This window comes from Coptis chinensis, chromosome 3, assembly GCF_015680905.1.
Source record: "Coptis chinensis isolate HL-2020 chromosome 3, ASM1568090v1, whole genome shotgun sequence".
In the NCBI taxonomy this organism is placed as follows: domain Eukaryota; kingdom Viridiplantae; phylum Streptophyta; class Magnoliopsida; order Ranunculales; family Ranunculaceae; genus Coptis; species Coptis chinensis.
In genome coordinates, this window is record NC_141458.1 from 4,208,299 (window position 1) to 4,225,857 (window position 17,559).

At 34.6% G+C, this 17,559-nt stretch overlaps 1 pseudogene; it reads right to left on the reverse strand.

Moving 5' to 3' along the window:
• Positions 1–14,614: 14,614 nt before the first annotated feature.
• On the reverse strand, positions 14,615–15,149 carry LOC147507391 (large ribosomal subunit protein eL28z pseudogene; annotated as a pseudogene).
• Between the last annotated feature and the right edge of the window lie 2,410 nt (positions 15,150–17,559).

Consider the following 17,559-nt stretch of genomic DNA (forward strand, 5'->3'; position numbering starts at 1 on the left):
CAACCCATAAAACCTGTCAATTTGGACCAACTGTACCAACAAATCCATAAAGCTTCTAAGCATATAACTAAATGTTTATTAAGCATCAAACGATGCTTAATTACTTATATATCTGTGGTAAGCCAGACACCCGTCGCCAAAACCTTAATAGATATAGTAAGAGTTACATAAATATGGTTCCAAATCTTAATAACAATGTAAAAAAAAATAGTAAAACAATTAATAATGTGCATATCCATGTAATTAAGCAAACAGAGAAAACTAATAAACAATGCCAATGCCTGTAAACGCATACGAAACGAAATGATTATATATCATGTTTGAACCTATTGCTTTAAAATTTGACGCTTTTATTAACTTGGACAATCACTTTACCCACATAACAAACAACTGTATACAACAACTGAAGCGGTGAAGCACAGTAAACGGAAGAGCCAAGAAACAGCAGGAACATCATTGACCCATAGTTTCCACATGGGGAATCTTATTCCTCTTCTATGTAAAGTATGAGAATGTGATCCATGGTCCATTTGTCATGTACTGTCTGGGCTCTAGACTTTATGAGTGGTAAAAATGAGTGTATGCTTAAAAGTCACCGTGAGACATTTAGTCAGGAGGCACTTTATATCAGGTATTTTTGCTGTACATGTTTATGTAGGATCCAGATAAAGAAATCATAATTCCTTGAAAACATTATGTTGCTAGGATTAAGCTCAATATCTGTTCCAAATTTATTTTTATCACCTTGAGAAATGGGAACCAGGTACCCGACACCACCAATTATGGGACTGGAAGTATTCTTTTCTGGGTAAAAGATATAAGTTGTATGTAATTGAGGAAAAAGTGAAAAACTATACTACAAGGCTTCTTCAGAAGTTCAATGACGCATATTCCTTAAGGTATGACCCACTTCAATTGCACACAATCAATTATATTAGTTCTCTTAGGGGTTTAAGAAACCCAATCTCAAAACAATAACCTGACCTTTCTATAAGCCTTCACAAACTCCAAGACAGCACAAAATCTCTTCATACAATTCGACAAGTTCGGTGATGTAAAACCCGTTATTTTATAATTACGTTCTAAAAGAGCTGTCATTTGCTTGACCACATCTGCATTTCAATGATAAACATGGTTTAAGGACCGCAACATGAAAAGTTACTTTATTTGACTGTTCATTAAATAATACTAAGGAACACTATTATTAGCTATGAAGCAAGGATTGCTCTCAGAGATAACTTCATCTTGAAATTTCTGCAACCTTGACTAATGAACCATCAACGAAGTGATGAAGTGGGGCTTAATTCAAAGGGAGAGGCAGTCACCCGATTGCAAAGTGTGTGGCAAGTCATTTGATACAGACAAGCTCTTGGAGGTCATAAAAGAAGTCACCGCCTTCACCAACGGTGTTTGAAAGTTATACCACTACTACTTGGGCAATGACAACACAGGTAGGTGATCCGAAGTCGATTGGCCAGTTGTCCGAGACTCCAATCCCTACTAGCTTGGTTGTGACATCAATTGAACCAAAGCGCATTGCACCGTGTGGTCTTTGAACTTTGATCTCAATGAGCTTCGATAATAATGAAACTATAATATATACTTGAATAGGTACTTGATTGTGAAGTATATTGATTAAGAAGTTTTTCAGCAGCTAAGATCATCATGTCAAGGTCTTTTGTGAGTTTGTCAGAAAATGTTGATGCCCGTCTGTTAAAACTAAACTATTAAGTTTGCAGTCCTTCAATACATATGCTAATCCTCTTCTAACGCACCTTTGGACATCAACATTTAAAGGTCTTCGTTGCTATCTTCTATAGTTATCATAAAAATATTGGTTTGGGCAACTTGGAAGTGCTTTAACACCAAACACATTAACATAATTCATTTAATAATTAATAAGTGAATCTGTTTATACCTATGCATAACACTATACATTTATGAATATATATTTTGGAGACGATTTACACCCCAGTAGTAGAAATGTTTACACCACACACCTCATCATCTTTGCTGGAATGTATTGGTTCATTGTCAATAATTTAGTTCGAGTATTTTACTTAGCCACATTGTTGTTGTTGTTGTTGCTGTTGTTAACAAGTTGAGCACTAAAGTTGAGCAGTAAAATGAACTTCTATTACAATCTCGATTTGCTATGCTCTTTGTAATCCTTAATTCCTTATAAAGTAAGAAGTCACGGTTGATAGAATCAGAATTGCCGGGACTAACATGGCGACCCTTCGCAGACATAACAGGGGATGGTAAAGCAGGAGAAGAGGAGGATTAGTAGACAGACAGCTTCGGCGATTCAGCCGATAACAAACGATTGAATGGGCCTGCTCCTTAACCTTAAGGAACGGAATTGGATATAGCTCCGGCTACTTGACTTAAGCCCTTGAAGCGATAATCGACTTCTTACTTGCTGGCTAGCTCTTTCGCTTCAATAGAAACCGAATCGGTAAGGGCAGGAGTGGGTGCTTAGGCTCTTCAAGACCCCTATGTAAGGCAGTCACCAGGGGTTAAACTTCCTTGGACTAGGGATGGTGAAGGAAAGATCATGAAGTAGAGAAAAGCTCGACCTTCGGTACTTCACCAGAAACCAATTCGTTTCTATCGGGCTTGATAGCTCTTCGACCTTTAGCAGCAGACCGGAGAAGGAACCGGGGAAAGACCTTGCAAGCAGGTAAGGAATGGCCCTTTTATAAGCCGCCCGGTGGCTACAAACTCGAATCGATTGACTTATAAGGACTTCCGCTTTGGGTCCCCACGGCTATAGCCATTCAGCCAAGAACAAACTAAGAGCTACCCGGGGGCTCAAATCAATCTATCGGACCTTAGAGCTTACTCAGGGGTTGGGAAGGTAGAGCAAGGAGGGATGTTATGAGTACTTACAATAGAGTTCATAGAGAAGTTATTATATCATAGGTTTATTAGATGTAATTGTTAGTGAGCCTGCAGAGCTTCATGTAGTTCCTAATGTTGTAATTTAACCTATCAATGCAACATGCATATGAACTGCATATGATGTAAACTTTTCTTTTTCGATGTTTATCTTGGTGGATTCACTTTATATTTTACTGTCATGTTTTGTGCGCATCACCAATAAAACTGCTACATGTGGGAGTTCCATAGGCACTCTAAAGTTGACTTCATCCCTACTAGCTTGGTTATGACATCAATTGAACCAAAACAGACAGACCGTGTGGTGCTGAACTTTGATCTCAATGAGCTTCCTGATAATAATGAAACTATAATATATACTTGAATAGGTACTTGATTGTGAAGTATATTGATTAAGAAGTTTTTCAGCAGCTAAGATCATCATGTCAAGGTCTTTTGTGAGTTTGTCAGAAAATGTTGATGCCCGTCTGTTTATATTTTGTCATAACAAGCTCGAGGAAAAGCCAGTCTTGACCACATATCTTTTTTATTTCATTTTCTTTTACTCATCTCACATTATGTATGTGTGTGCTCAAGTATCCCCATACTATCTCGAGTACCTGCAGGAGAACAAGTTCTTGAAATTCCTTGGTTTTATGTAGAATCCTTTGTCATGGCGTTAGCCCTTCTGGGATTCGATGTGTTTCGACTTGAGAGTGCACTTGATTTTTTAATGTTTGTTTATTTTCTTAGTTACTCTAACCAATAACCTAGCTCTCTAATCGTAATAAATTTGTTCATCTTATTCGTGGCTGAAATTTTTCATTAGTTTGATATGTGTAATTGCAAAGGATACATTGCTCTTCTCAGTTGGGTCATTAGGTTATAATTTCTTCTAGACTTTGTAAAGTTGTAAAGTTGAGCTTCCTTTTGTTCAGTAACCCTAAACAATCCCAACGCCTAGAGCAGCAAACCATTCTAAAGCCCTTATTCATCCCATCAACAGACCATTCCCTCACAGCTGAGTAAAAAACTGCCTATACTCTATAAGAAAAACCAGGGCATTCTTATTTCACATTTGTCCATCTCTAGCTTTTGAAAGCTGTCATATTCCTCTTATCTTACTCAAATACTTTCCTAAAAATAATGCATTAAATGCTTCGAAAGCTGTCCTAAATTTTATCATCGTAATTGAAGAGAGTACGTTCGCCTCCTCAGTTGGGTCGTTGGCTTATAATTTCCAAGGAAACATTTAAGAAGTCTAATACATTTAAAAGTCTAAAGCTAACTCAGTTCTTAGACAATTAGAATTCTTATACAATTAAAAGTCTAAAACTAACACAACCATACATAATACGATGTTTATCCAGCAAAACAACTATAAATCACAACCAAAAACTATACTCCACTAATCTACAAAGCTTCTCTCCTCAAATTAACAAAGGTTCTTCTATTGTATATTGCAGGCTATTCTATAATTCAAGTCAAGCAATCATACAGGTACAACATATTCCTCTTATTTACAAAATTTATAAAGTAACATATTCCTCTTTTGTTTCTTCAACTTTTGTTTATGTAACTTCTATGTAACTTTTTTTATTTAGGATAGGATATGTAACTTATTTTAAATTTCTAATAGATCTGAATATTTTTTAATATATTATTATTAACGCTTTGTATCATTCCTAGATTTAATTACACGCGACAGCCACCATTGCAAGTGTAGATTGTAGTCAAAATAATATCTCATAACAAGAAAATCACAAGGAAAATTTTTACATACCCCTTCAAAGCATCGGATTCGTAATCCTTTGGGAGAGACACCCTTGCGACCTCCCCACGGGGGCCTTGAGTGCTCCTGCAATCCTGCAATGTGCTCTCAAACTACCACCAAAGGATAGGTGAGAATAGTATACAATTATATGAAAAACTCGAACATCTTTCTGCATTGGCACAATGAGAATTAGCAGTGAGAAGACCAAATAAAACAATTAAAAACACATGTAATATCAGCAAGATTAATGCATTGCGGTTTCAAGAAAGGATTAATGAACGATTGTAAGAAAGGATCCGAAGTTGAGTCAAGGTCTCAAAGGGAGCAAAGCATGCAAGAACTTGATGTTCCCTTTACGGTATTTCTCCAAACACTTACCCCTGTTATATGATAGGGGGGACGGAAGGATCGGCATCAGAGGAGCAATACTCAAAGAGTATGCCGCCATTTCGATATTTCTGATATATCTTATGCCTAATCAGTCGACCTAGACCCGACCGAATCGGTCCACCAATTTTTAAATGATTTGGGCATAGGGCGAAGTCGGTTGGACACCGCTTAGCCAAGAGACCACCTAGACCGATTTTAAGAGCGAGAACCTTAGTAGTTTATGCCACTCTTACAAAGCGTGTGGGCTTAAAAAGAAATATCAAATTAAGGCCCAATCGAACGTGTCGGCTTTTTCAATAATCGAACGTGGGCACATCGATGCAGATCTTTGAAGGTACATCAAGCGTAAAAGGAGTCACATCAATCCCGCTGCAGTTCCGAAGCGGTGAGTTTTATCGAAGATCGCGGGCAAGCAAGACACGGTCGGTTCGCATACCTGGCTGGGTAAACTCCTACTCCTTCCTTCCCCATACCCTCCGCCATCGATGATGATTCAACTATAATTAGCTCAATCTCTTACGGTGATGCGACCACGCATCTCAATCCGTTTGACTACTTTCCCCTATGGTCAAGCTGTTTAACTCCTTAGCACAAGCACTAAACAATAATAATACTTTTTTTTGAACTGGGCGTGAATCTTATGCCGTCATCAAACTTCAAGATGGCGGTGCCCAAGTGTCTATTTGTGATTTATTACATAATAATTTCTCAATCAATATATATTGATATTTTTTTGTTAAGGAACTAATTCACAATGTTATAATATTGTTTAGCAGGCATTACACTATGGAAAATAAATACACAGGACTTGCCGAGCTCAACCAAAAAAGACAAGTGTATAGTGAAAGCACGTGTCGCGAGATTGTGGTTCCCTTTAATCCGTTGAACGAGAAAACAAACTTTTTGGAATAGACATGCTTCTCATTGATGAAAAGGTCAGAAATATACATTTAATTAATAATCACTTTTTTTACTTAATAATTTAATTTTGAAATCATAGGGAGATCAAATCCATGCCAAGGTCTGGAGATGACCTAAAAGACAAATTTAGAGAAAAAACTGGAAGAGGGAAAAATTTATACTTTTGAGAAATTTGAAGTGGACAAAGAAGACAAGAGTTACCGTCACATGCGATTTAATTGCAAAATTTTGTTTACAAAAGCAACTATAGTAACTCCTACCAATGAAAAGATGACAAGAGTATTGAAAATTACAAGTTCACTTTTGTTGAATTGAAAAATTCCTTGCAAATGAGAAGATGCCTCAAAGATGTGACTTGAAAGGTATTTTATAAACTTATTATCGTTGTATATTTTAATAATGCATATTGAATGATCTAACAATATTTGTAATACAGATATCATAACAATTTTGAAAAAAAATTGGTAATAAAAACCACAAGGTTTCGAGAGAAATTACTTTGGTAGACCTAAAGGTAAACATTAATTCATAAGTACACAATTTTTTCTTCTATTATTAAATTGTATTTGACAATTTGAGATAATCTACAGGGGTTATGAGAAGACCGTGGCTTTATGGGGAGAAATGTCCGATACAATTGCTAATATAAGCAATAAGGAAGAAAATGTTATTGTCATTCTGACATCCCTATTTCTCAAAAAGATTAGAAGTAAGTTTAAGCTTTAACATCATCTTTGTATTAGTTTCCAAAATAATTCTTATCATACTAAACTATTTCCAATTTAATAGTGCAATTCCAAGTATGTGTCTCATCAGCAACAAAGCTTTACATAAATTTGGATTTAAAATATGTTCATGAAATGAGAAAAAGGTAATTTATGATCGGGTTTTATTTACAAAATTTTCAATTATTCATATTTTCTATAATGATTCTCTTTTTCAATTGTGAAGATTTGAAGACCCCGATAAAAAAAAATTGGAATAGAAGAAAAGACAACTAAGAACCAATTTCATTAGAGGAAAAATGAGCAAGGACAGGATAACAATAGAAGAACTCATAAGATATGGGATGGAACCAACAAATCAGGTTAGCCATTTACTATTACATTATTTGTCATATATTTTCAATATCATATGATTTATATAGTTAGTTTTGTAATCTATGACTTTTACAGGAAAGGTCTTCACATGCAGAGGAAAATTTGTTAAGTTGTTAGGGACCAACGGTACTACTTAAACTTGCGTTAAATGTACTATAAAACACGTTGATAGTGGTTCAGAACATACATGCACAGATTGTGGAGCCAAATATTTAAGACAAAAAAAAAGGTAAGTCTTCCAACAAATGTCTAATAAAAAGGATATTGAGTACAAATATTCTAAATGTTTTAATTTTCTGATATACCTTTTAAAACTACGGGTTGAGGATGAAAACTGAAATGGCTGCGGCCAGAGCTTTTTGGTAACAAAGCGAGAAGATATTGTGAAAGTACCAATTGCAAAAGTTCTTGATTTAGAGAAAAAGGCAAGTAAAGCATAAACACGTTTAATTTTATTTCAATATTAAATTATTATTAACTATTTATTATATAATTTGCAGGGTCAAGATTTCGATGACATTCGAAAAGAACTTGAAAAAAATACTGGTAGTCATTGGATATTTCAAGTCAAACTCAATAAATATAGTATGCATGAAAAGTTTCCATCGTTTACCATAACAAATATGGTAACTGAAGATAATAAAGATGTTGAATCAATGACAGAAAATGCTAAGGTATGTTCAAATTTTATTACAATTCCTCTTCTGAATATTTTATTTACTATTTTTAAGAAAATAAATAACCAATATATTGTTATGTTAAAATGAAGCAGCAGATTTCCAAAGAAATTACTGAAGAAATTCGACCATCAAAGAAAGCTAAAAAAATGAAGAGTAAAGTGATGAGGACAGCAGAGTATCAAGCAAATGAAGAATCTTTTGGAGAGGAATAAATAATTCTGAGTAGTTGAATAATTGTTTTTCTTTTATTAGGATTTTATCTTAATCATTAAGATATTATAATACATTCATTACTTTTTTGATAATAATGTCAGAGTCCAGATCATTATATAAAATAAATATAATGCCGTTCAGACTCGGATCCTATTATGATAAGTAGCATACATCTTTGACAATAACGATGTGTTATCTATCACACATAAACCTTGGAAAATTATGATATAAATATTCAATATCAAATCATCCAAAAAATAACCCAAACAATGCTCAAACAATATTTGCCTAAAGTTAATTACTACCTTCTACAGTTGCATTAATTGCTACCAATTGGTAAAATATCAAACTTCTAATATACAAAGATGCTATTTTAATTAGTTGGTTTAGGCATTTAGGTGAAAAGGAAAGAAGGTAAATTAGGTGAAAAAGAAAAAAGGTCAATAAGTAGCTTTTTATTGTTAAATCTATCTTTTACCAATTGATAACCTCTAATTTTGATATCTATCTAATTTAGATAAGTATTAATTAATAAAACTTCTAATCAAAGTGAAATATCTAATTTTGATATCTATCTAATTTAGATAAGTTTTAATTAATAAAACTTCTAATCAAAGTGAAATATCTAATTTTGATATCTATCTAATTTAGATAAGTTTTAATTAATAAAACTTCTAATCAAAGTACAAGTCCAACACAAGTATTGCACTAAGTTTCTAATCATAAGTACAGAATCCTCCATCACAAAACTCAGAGCTACAAAGCAAAGGTACCAAGAAATTTTTTTTTTCTGTAAATTAATAATTATTATTGTACTAAGTTTATACTATTATAAGATTATAATTTTCTATCAATAGCTACTAAGATTATTTAAAATACTGCAGGTAAAACCACATGGATACCATAGATGTGGGTATAACTAATTCTTGGATCAATAAATCTTTGGAATGATGATTAGTGAAACATTAACCGTCGTGGAATACAATTGAGCAAAATAGACTCTGTTACTACAAGACAAACCAGAATACTATTTCTTATGAAGACTACAAAGGATTGACAGATGAGGTAAGTTGACGTGTGGTATAAGGATTTCAAATAAATAATTAAGTTAGTCTATAAATTATGATTAAAATGGCCAAAATAATGCAGGTCAATACACCACTACGACATTTGGAACAAGAAGACAAAGGTTAGTCAAATGTTTTTTAAACAATTTTTTTTTATATAGTTTAATTTTTATGTAAGAGATAAGTTAATTCTAAGGATGGTTTCTTCATCGGAGATAACTCATAAGTGAGTCCCCTATTGGGGTACAGGTCAGCTATGAAAGATAAGAAAATCATTCCTCTCATAGATGCAGTTGCCTCTTATAAACATGCATGTACAGTAAAAGTCTTATTCAGTTCAGTAGTAAAACATAATGGCAGAACAAAATTACCGCATTAGCATTATGTTTGTCAATCCCAGGTATGGAAGTGACCACTCTGAGAAATGCATCCATCCTCTCCACTGATTGCTCCCTCTTTTGAAACAACATATCACATTTTTCAGATACCCATTGAGAGAGCATCCCGCCTTACAAACCAATGCAATACAAGTTTTCATTTGGGAATTTTTAGGTGAATAATTAGTAATAAAGATTCATTTACAATAAAAACATCAAGGGACACCATCTTACATGTATATAATAACTGGAATGAGATAATAATTGAAAGCTAGCAACTTAGAATTGGATGCAGAGCAACTAATGCAAAAACAAACACAAAAATCAGAGTCATTGAGATAAAGAAGATGTTAAGTATCAAGCCCTGCTATACAAGTTTCCTAATAAATTATTTATCAAGCGGAATAAAGTCTCTAATTCCAACATGTTTACATGCTTGGGATTTTGGAAACTACAAAAACCATGTCCACAGATCCGCACCATTCTGTTATATGGCTTGAAATGACAAATCCTATAGTTTGTAATTTAAACTGTTATTTGCATTGTAAGTTTTGATCAGAAACTAGCATTTTTCCTATATTTCCTAATGAATGCATCCTTTTCAGGTTTGATGCTTCCTTAACAAATGAGTAGGGGCAGCAGTTAGGACGTTAGGAGTTACAAATCTTTGAAGAAGTAGAAACGTAGTGAAAAGACCCGAAGTGGTAGTAAAGCTATTTGGATGTTTAAGAGGAACAAAATTTGCTTTTTGAGGGAGTCGTGTGGAGGTCATTTACGGCTTTTAATGAACCAAGATGTAAATTGGCTTTGGAAGCCCTTAAAAACTCCATTCAAGTATTTAGTTTCAATAATTTTAGTCTTTTTAGATCGTGAGTAGAGACTTTAATAGGGGACGCTTACTCGGGTGGCTAAAGCGAACCATCGCCTAGGATCTTTCAAAGTGTATGCTTTAAGTGAGTATAATTTATAGGATTAACTATTATTACACCTTGACTAGATGATTGGGTTCACATTAAGCATCGATTCAATTCTGCGACTTGGACTTGAGAAAATCCTCTATAGTGACATCCGATGCAAAAGCAATATCTCGAACTAATCGGACTTTTTGTTATGCGTTTATGTAATATTTAGAATAAATACTTAAATCACGTTGCAAACATGAAATAGAAGTAAAAACTTGGAATCTGTCCATTTCACTATGTAAATATTAAAGCATAATAACTTAAGAATCAAAGCGAAATTAAAACGCGTTTTATTGTTTCTGGACATATCAACAAAGATAAAGAAACTCCACTAACCGAATTGCCGATTTTTTTAAACCATGCGCCGTTCCATCCGTGAAGCGAAATCAAACAAGAGAACAACTTGAACAAGCGTAAACATTCCCGAGCCAAATTTCAATGCCGATTCTGCATTTATAGAAACTAACAAGAAGCCACAATCCAAGCAATATAACATACTTGAATACATACTCTAACTAAAGTGGTAAATGAAAAAGTCAATTTGTAACCAATGAACTTATCTAAAAGTAAAACAAAAATCTGCACCTGTGGCTGTATTTCAAAAATAATAACTCTCTCGGCTAACTAGGATTTGACAAAGTTTCGCTTTTTAATGTGCTCTAGATAACAAACCGGTGTTAGAAAAAAGCCCGACAATTTTTCATCAACTAGGTGTTCTATCAAACCAACTAATGGTAAAGCACCCACCACAGTGTTGAAGAATTTTAACGAGATTCGTAGTCTTTGAATTGGGAATTGGGGATAAGTGATGCTGTTTTATTGAAATGGCGAGTGGATTTTGGTTCATCCATTGTTTCATTTTAGGGCGCGCCGTTATTATCCAATTGCCGAGCATCGACGCTTAACAGGTTTGGTTTTCGTGGTACATGGTGGTTCAACCAAGTAAGGCCAGATTATCATCTTTTCTCTCTTTTATCACAGTAAAAGGATCCATGAGAGGGACACAGATGTATACTCGGGGACTTGACCATCTGGCGTGACCCACCCAAGAACAATATTTTCTTTTCCAAGTTCATTGATTTTTTTTGAATTGAGTGTGGAAGCTAGGGTCTTCGGATAGTAGCAGTTCTTTTGTTTTATTGTTCCACCGACATGGATGAGTTCTTGGCGAATCCGCTTTCTAAGTTCTCACTTTACGAGAGAGGAGAACTCCCGTGATAGAGATCGAAGACGACACTCAAGAAGGAGTTCGTTGGTAATAGTCCATTGGGCAAAAGTTTTCTCCGACAAAGTGACTAACATTGGCGGATTCGGAAAGATTATGGGAAGCTTACAACCCATTACTAAAGACACCTTGAGCTTCCTAACAACATTTTTCTATTTCTAATATGCATTCACAAAATAATAAGTACTATACTAAATGAACAGTCAACTAAGAAGCAGATTTCTAAGGCGACCTTGGTCTCAAAATTCAACACTATTTACGTTGTCTTTGACAACGAAGATAAAAATAAACAAGACGATAGAAGAAAAGATAGGGTACCTAGCCAAAGTAGAATGCAAGGCATCGAGAGCAATTTTGATAAAATTTTATCCTGAATCAGAACCAAATCAATACCATACTTTAGCAGTTCAGCAGTTTCTGTTTAAGGGGTTAATAAAAAAAGGATTAACACTTTGAATAGCAAGTAATAATGAAAATTCAGTTTTAAGGTAAAAAAAAATGAATCCATAATCCAACCTGTACAAATGTACCTTCTGATTCTACAAGGATACCAGCAACCTTCCATTGTTCACTAAAAAGCTTGACTAACTGTTATGAAGGTAGAGCTCTTAAATGCTGACCATTCATCCACCTAATATTCCATGGAATATATGCAGGTTACACATAATGTCTATATACGGAAATTGAATATTCAAAAGACCTATCCAACAGTTTTTTGTTTTTGCATGCAATACAAAGGCTGAAATGTCCCAATCCAGTTAGTAAAGATATAACCAAACTGAGACCTTGGAGTCAATACGCTTTCGAAGTAAGATCATTTTATTATTATATCAAAAACTAAAGATTCAACACATGTCCAATATTTTCTTGGAGTACATCTTTGAACTATTAGGACCCAATTAATTAGATACACAAGGGTATGAGTTTATACATGAACTCTCTTCAAATAGACAACTCATGCCATCACATTGAAAATAAATCGATTGTATTTAAGGTGAGGGTCAATATGGTTCTTGCCAGTAGGACACTAACGGTTAATGGAAGTAGCTTGCTTCAAGTATCACTCAAGCATATTATTCTATAACTACCTCGCATAAATAAATCTATGGTAAAACGCAGACAAATAGAAACACCAACATAATTTGAATGATGACTATATCTACCTGACGGTCCAATGTAATAGTCGATTACCCGCGTCGTTGTCTTCTTCAAAAGCAACCGATAGTGTACTTAACTAACTTCCCATCTTGTCAATGTAATAGAAGGCCTTATCGGTGAGCAAACCAGATACTGCTAACCTTCTGAGCTTCTTACAGTTCATTACAATAGCACCAAAGCCCATATCCATGGGTTCACCTATCAGATGGTCTGGTAGGTGTCGCCCCATTATACAAAGACGGAACACCACAAGATCTGGATAGTTCTTTGACATGGCCACAACATTTGCATTGGTCATTTTATTGCAAAATGTAGAATTGAGCATAACTTCTTACGCCTTCGCCGAAATGGCAACAAGGCCAGCCAAACCGGGGAATCCTATTTATACTTAACTTCCTAAACAAACATATCTAATAAGAATCCTATTAATACTAAACTTCTAATAACATAATAAAACCTAAACAAACCTATATATAAAAAACAACCCACGATCCTCTTAACACAAAACAAAAAACAAAGGTAAAGTTTTAGTTTTTTCTTTTAGTCTGATTTACATTAGTTTTACATATATAACTGAGTTTTTTTTTCTTTTTTTCATTGCATGCAATAGAAAATATTCAATCAAGGCTTCAGAAAGAGTTAACAAAATGGATAAGGTAAACAATTTCTTTTCCAGTATTTCTCTTTTATGATTCAACTGATGATAATATTAAAGTTTAAACACACGAGATATTAGCGTCTTTTAATTCAAAAAATTATATTGAACTATATTGAACTTAAAAACCTGTATTAGTGTAACAACCACTCACTATTAACTGTTTGCGTGGGGACGGATCTCCGGAGATTGATCTTTCACTCATGGACGGCTTCGATACTCAAAGAAAGATGTTCCGGTATGTCACATGAGCTCCCCTCTTAAGGAAGTAAAGTTCCCAACGCCTATGAATATAAGCCAGGGAGGACCGCATTTGATTGGCTTAGTACTCTTAGCTAGACTAGACTTCTGTACTTCTTTCTGCATCCATCGGTACAGCTTCTTAGTCATCTCTAGATTTCATGTTACCATGGGCAGGACCGATCACTACGCTTAGAGTATAGGCGCCAAAGGCTGAAATAGTAATCACTTTCTTTTTCAGCTATCCTTACCTAAAGGCACCGGCCGATAGGGTAAATCAAACTTATACTAGGAGTTTCAAAACCAAAGAGATTTAGATGCATAACTGGGCGGGCCGCCGATTCTATTATCCGGGATTCAATCCAGAAGAAGGAGATACTATGAAGCTCATTAATTAGAGTTTTGATTTAAAAGTAAGCTTCTCAATATTGTGAAATCAGTGGGACTGTGGGATAGACAAGTCTCGAGTTGAAGCTATTGAGTTAATCAATCCAACACGACAATTATTGATGAAATTATATGAAATATAAGAGCACACCAAAGGAGAACATATCAACTTCCAAATCATCCATATGCTTAAAAATTTATTTCAAGGGTGAAAGACGATGCTTACAGTTCTCATGAAGATAAGCAATTCCACGAGCTGAACAGCAGCAACTTTAAACGTGGTTCCCCATTCAATAACAGGACTCCCCTAGCCTGAAAAATGTAAATGACAAAATTAAGATAAAAGCTAAAGATACAATTATTGAGAACACATCAAAAAGGGGAAGGAAGGAATACATTGAGAGGAAGTGAGCGAGTGAACCAATGTGTTTTCACTGTAGAAATAGAACAACGTTCTTGAAGATTAGCCTTCGGCTTTAGCTACAACATCCACTTTCCGTACTTGAAATGAGTAATGGTAATTTTTTTGGAAAATCAAACGTCAGATATGAACCAAAAAACAAGCAACCGGTGTTAAACCCGAAATACCATGTCCTCATACGTTTCAAAGAAAATCTCTAAAGACTAACAAGGTCTCTCAGAAATCAAACTCCAATTAATAGCTCTTATTTATCTCACTTTCTTCCAGGGATCCTAACATTTTGCCTGTTCCTCTTCTTCGCACCAGATTTGCTGACCTTGAGGCTCCGGTAAACGGCGCTCAGCCTAGCAAGTGCAGCATTCTTCAAATCAGGCCTGTAATGGTTTTCTCCAACCTGATTAGAAACAGCCTTAGCCATGCGATAAAACTCCTTATTCATAACAGACTTATGCTTCAACTTCCCAGGCTGATTCTGTTTCTTAGTCTTAGTCGTAGCTAGCTCCACGGTCGGATCTTTCCCTCCTCCTTGAATGCGAACCGTCTTCTTATTAGCCAACCCGAGTGTTTGAAATTTGTTGAGGTTGTAAAGATTGTTAGGTTCTTTCTTGGGCCGAACCATCGACTTCCGTTTCCAAACTCCTTGACCAGAAATGAGTTGTTCTTTTTCACTATCTCCCATATCAATGCTCCCGAATGCATTTGCCATCTCGAGGGCCGATTTTGATGTTTTTTTTTTTTTTGGAGTCGTCCGATTTAGTTCAAAAGGAAGGCTGCGGGGGAAAAACATGTAGCAATTCAAATTTGTTAAGTTGACTATTCAAATTTTTCAAAGGAACCGTCAATGTTAAGTTGTTCGCCCAAAGCCAACGCATAATAGTATACTTATGGGTTTCTAAACCCAAAAGCTTTTACCTAATTAAAAATAAAAATCTAATTTAAAAAATAAGGTGATTTAGATTTTTATTTTTTAAATTAGAAAAATAATTTTAAAAATCTAATTTAAAGAGAAGCTCATTTGTTCCAAAATATCAAAATTTAACACATACAAAACTAGAACCCTACTTAAAACTGAAATTTCAATCACTTAGTAAAACATAATCTATTAACCTAAAAAAACAATTGAACTACACATATCGAAAAACCAAGTAACCTATTTTTTTTTTCCTTTTCTCCATTATTTTCAATTATTTATTGACTTCATTTTATTATGTATATTGCAGATAATGCGTATGAAAATTACAGACTTATGTAAAAAAAATGCTAAAGGAAATTCTAGAAACGGGGACTTAACATTCAACAAGATCCGGTCCTACAACACGTAATTAGAGAGCGGACGATTCAAAAGCACTGTAACATTAAAGGTACCAAAAGACTTATTCTTTAACGGTGAAGGCGTTATAGTTAAAGAAATTGATGGAAGCCCAACATATTACATTTGCAAAAGCGTAAGATTCAAAGTGACTTTTCACGCAATACAGTTTATAAAGGATGAACGTGATATGGAAATTGAAGACTTCAATTTCAAAGAACTTATGAAGAAAAGAATAGAAGTTGAAGAGAAACAGAATCAACTCGATATCCTCAAAAATATTATGCTAGATTGTTTAGTTGATGATAAACACAACAAAGATAAAATATATTATCTCGAAGAAAAAATTAAAGGAATGAAGGGCATGTAAAGTTCCATAATAAAGAAAAGAAAACCATGAGGATTAGTACTTTAATACCAAAACTTTCTTATGTTGGTCACATAGTATTTTTTTAATGGCCAAGGTTTAACGCTTCTTATTTATGAAAGTTTGTAACTATTGAGTCCGTAATTTTTAATTTAAATTTATAATCTAGGCACACTCGCTTTTCAAATTCGACTACTTCAAGTTAAATTGTGTTCGATATCGAAAAAACTATAAGTCATTTGTCACCTTTGGAGTAGGTATTCGTATCATAGCATTGTTTCGTTTGCTGACCTTCTAAAAGAAGTGAGTAATTGTAAATAAGTGGATGTCTTGAACATTCAACAATGTAAAATCGGACGATTGTCGTCCAAATATTAATGAGATAGAGAGTTCCCCCTTCAGTATTCTAATGCCAAATACCAGATGATCTTTAAAAAAAAATAAACACCATTGGTAGTGCGAAAGAATTAGGCAGTCAGGAACATTCTTAAATGTCTAGATTTTTTTAGTATTATATGGGCAGTTTTGCAACTCTATTATATAAACTCTCCTAAATCACCACAAATTACCACAAGAGCACAATCGATTATGAGTTTCTTTACAATCCTAATGGGGATTCCAAAGTCGTACTACATAGTCCAAATGATGTCTATAAAAGATCCTCCAGTGCTTCCTTGATCTCTTTTGACTTTGGGTGCGTAATGTCACCAGCAAATAACTCATGTATAATCCCATCCTCTGCTTCCATCAAGCTGCAGTCGGGTTTCTTTCTAACTCATTTTTCTCTAATCAGGATTTCCATGGATCCGACAAGCACCAAACAGTGCTCCACACACGCCTAAATAGCCATCGTCGCTCCAAGGTTTAAGAGCACAAATATGATTATTCCTTTGCCCAGACATTAGACTATAAGAAACTCTACAAGAGAAATATCTGAAACAGTATGATTATAGTGGCGTGAGCCAACCAATTTCGTTCAAACAACCATAAGCCACATCAATTTTTTATTTAACAAACTTTTGGAAGGCCAAATGGTAAAACATGTAGCATTCTCAACATGGTTCGCCCTAATGCCATTCCAACAGCCCAACCCAAGAAAATACAAGGATATTATGTCTGCAAGAACCACCATCCCATGTGGATTTTAAAAAATACCCACTGTTCAAATCCCTCCGGAATTTGCTCCCCGAAATGGATATATAAACAACAAGCAATTATATAGGATGAAGATAATGCAGCTCAGACTCAGACTCCATTATGAGAAGTAGCATACATCTTTGACAATAAAGATGTGTTATCTATCACACATAAACCTTGGAAAATTATGATATAAACATGATATAAATATTCAATATCAAATAATCCAAAAAATAAACCAAACAATGCTCAAACAATATTTGCCTGAACTTAATTACTACACGGAAGCACAAAAA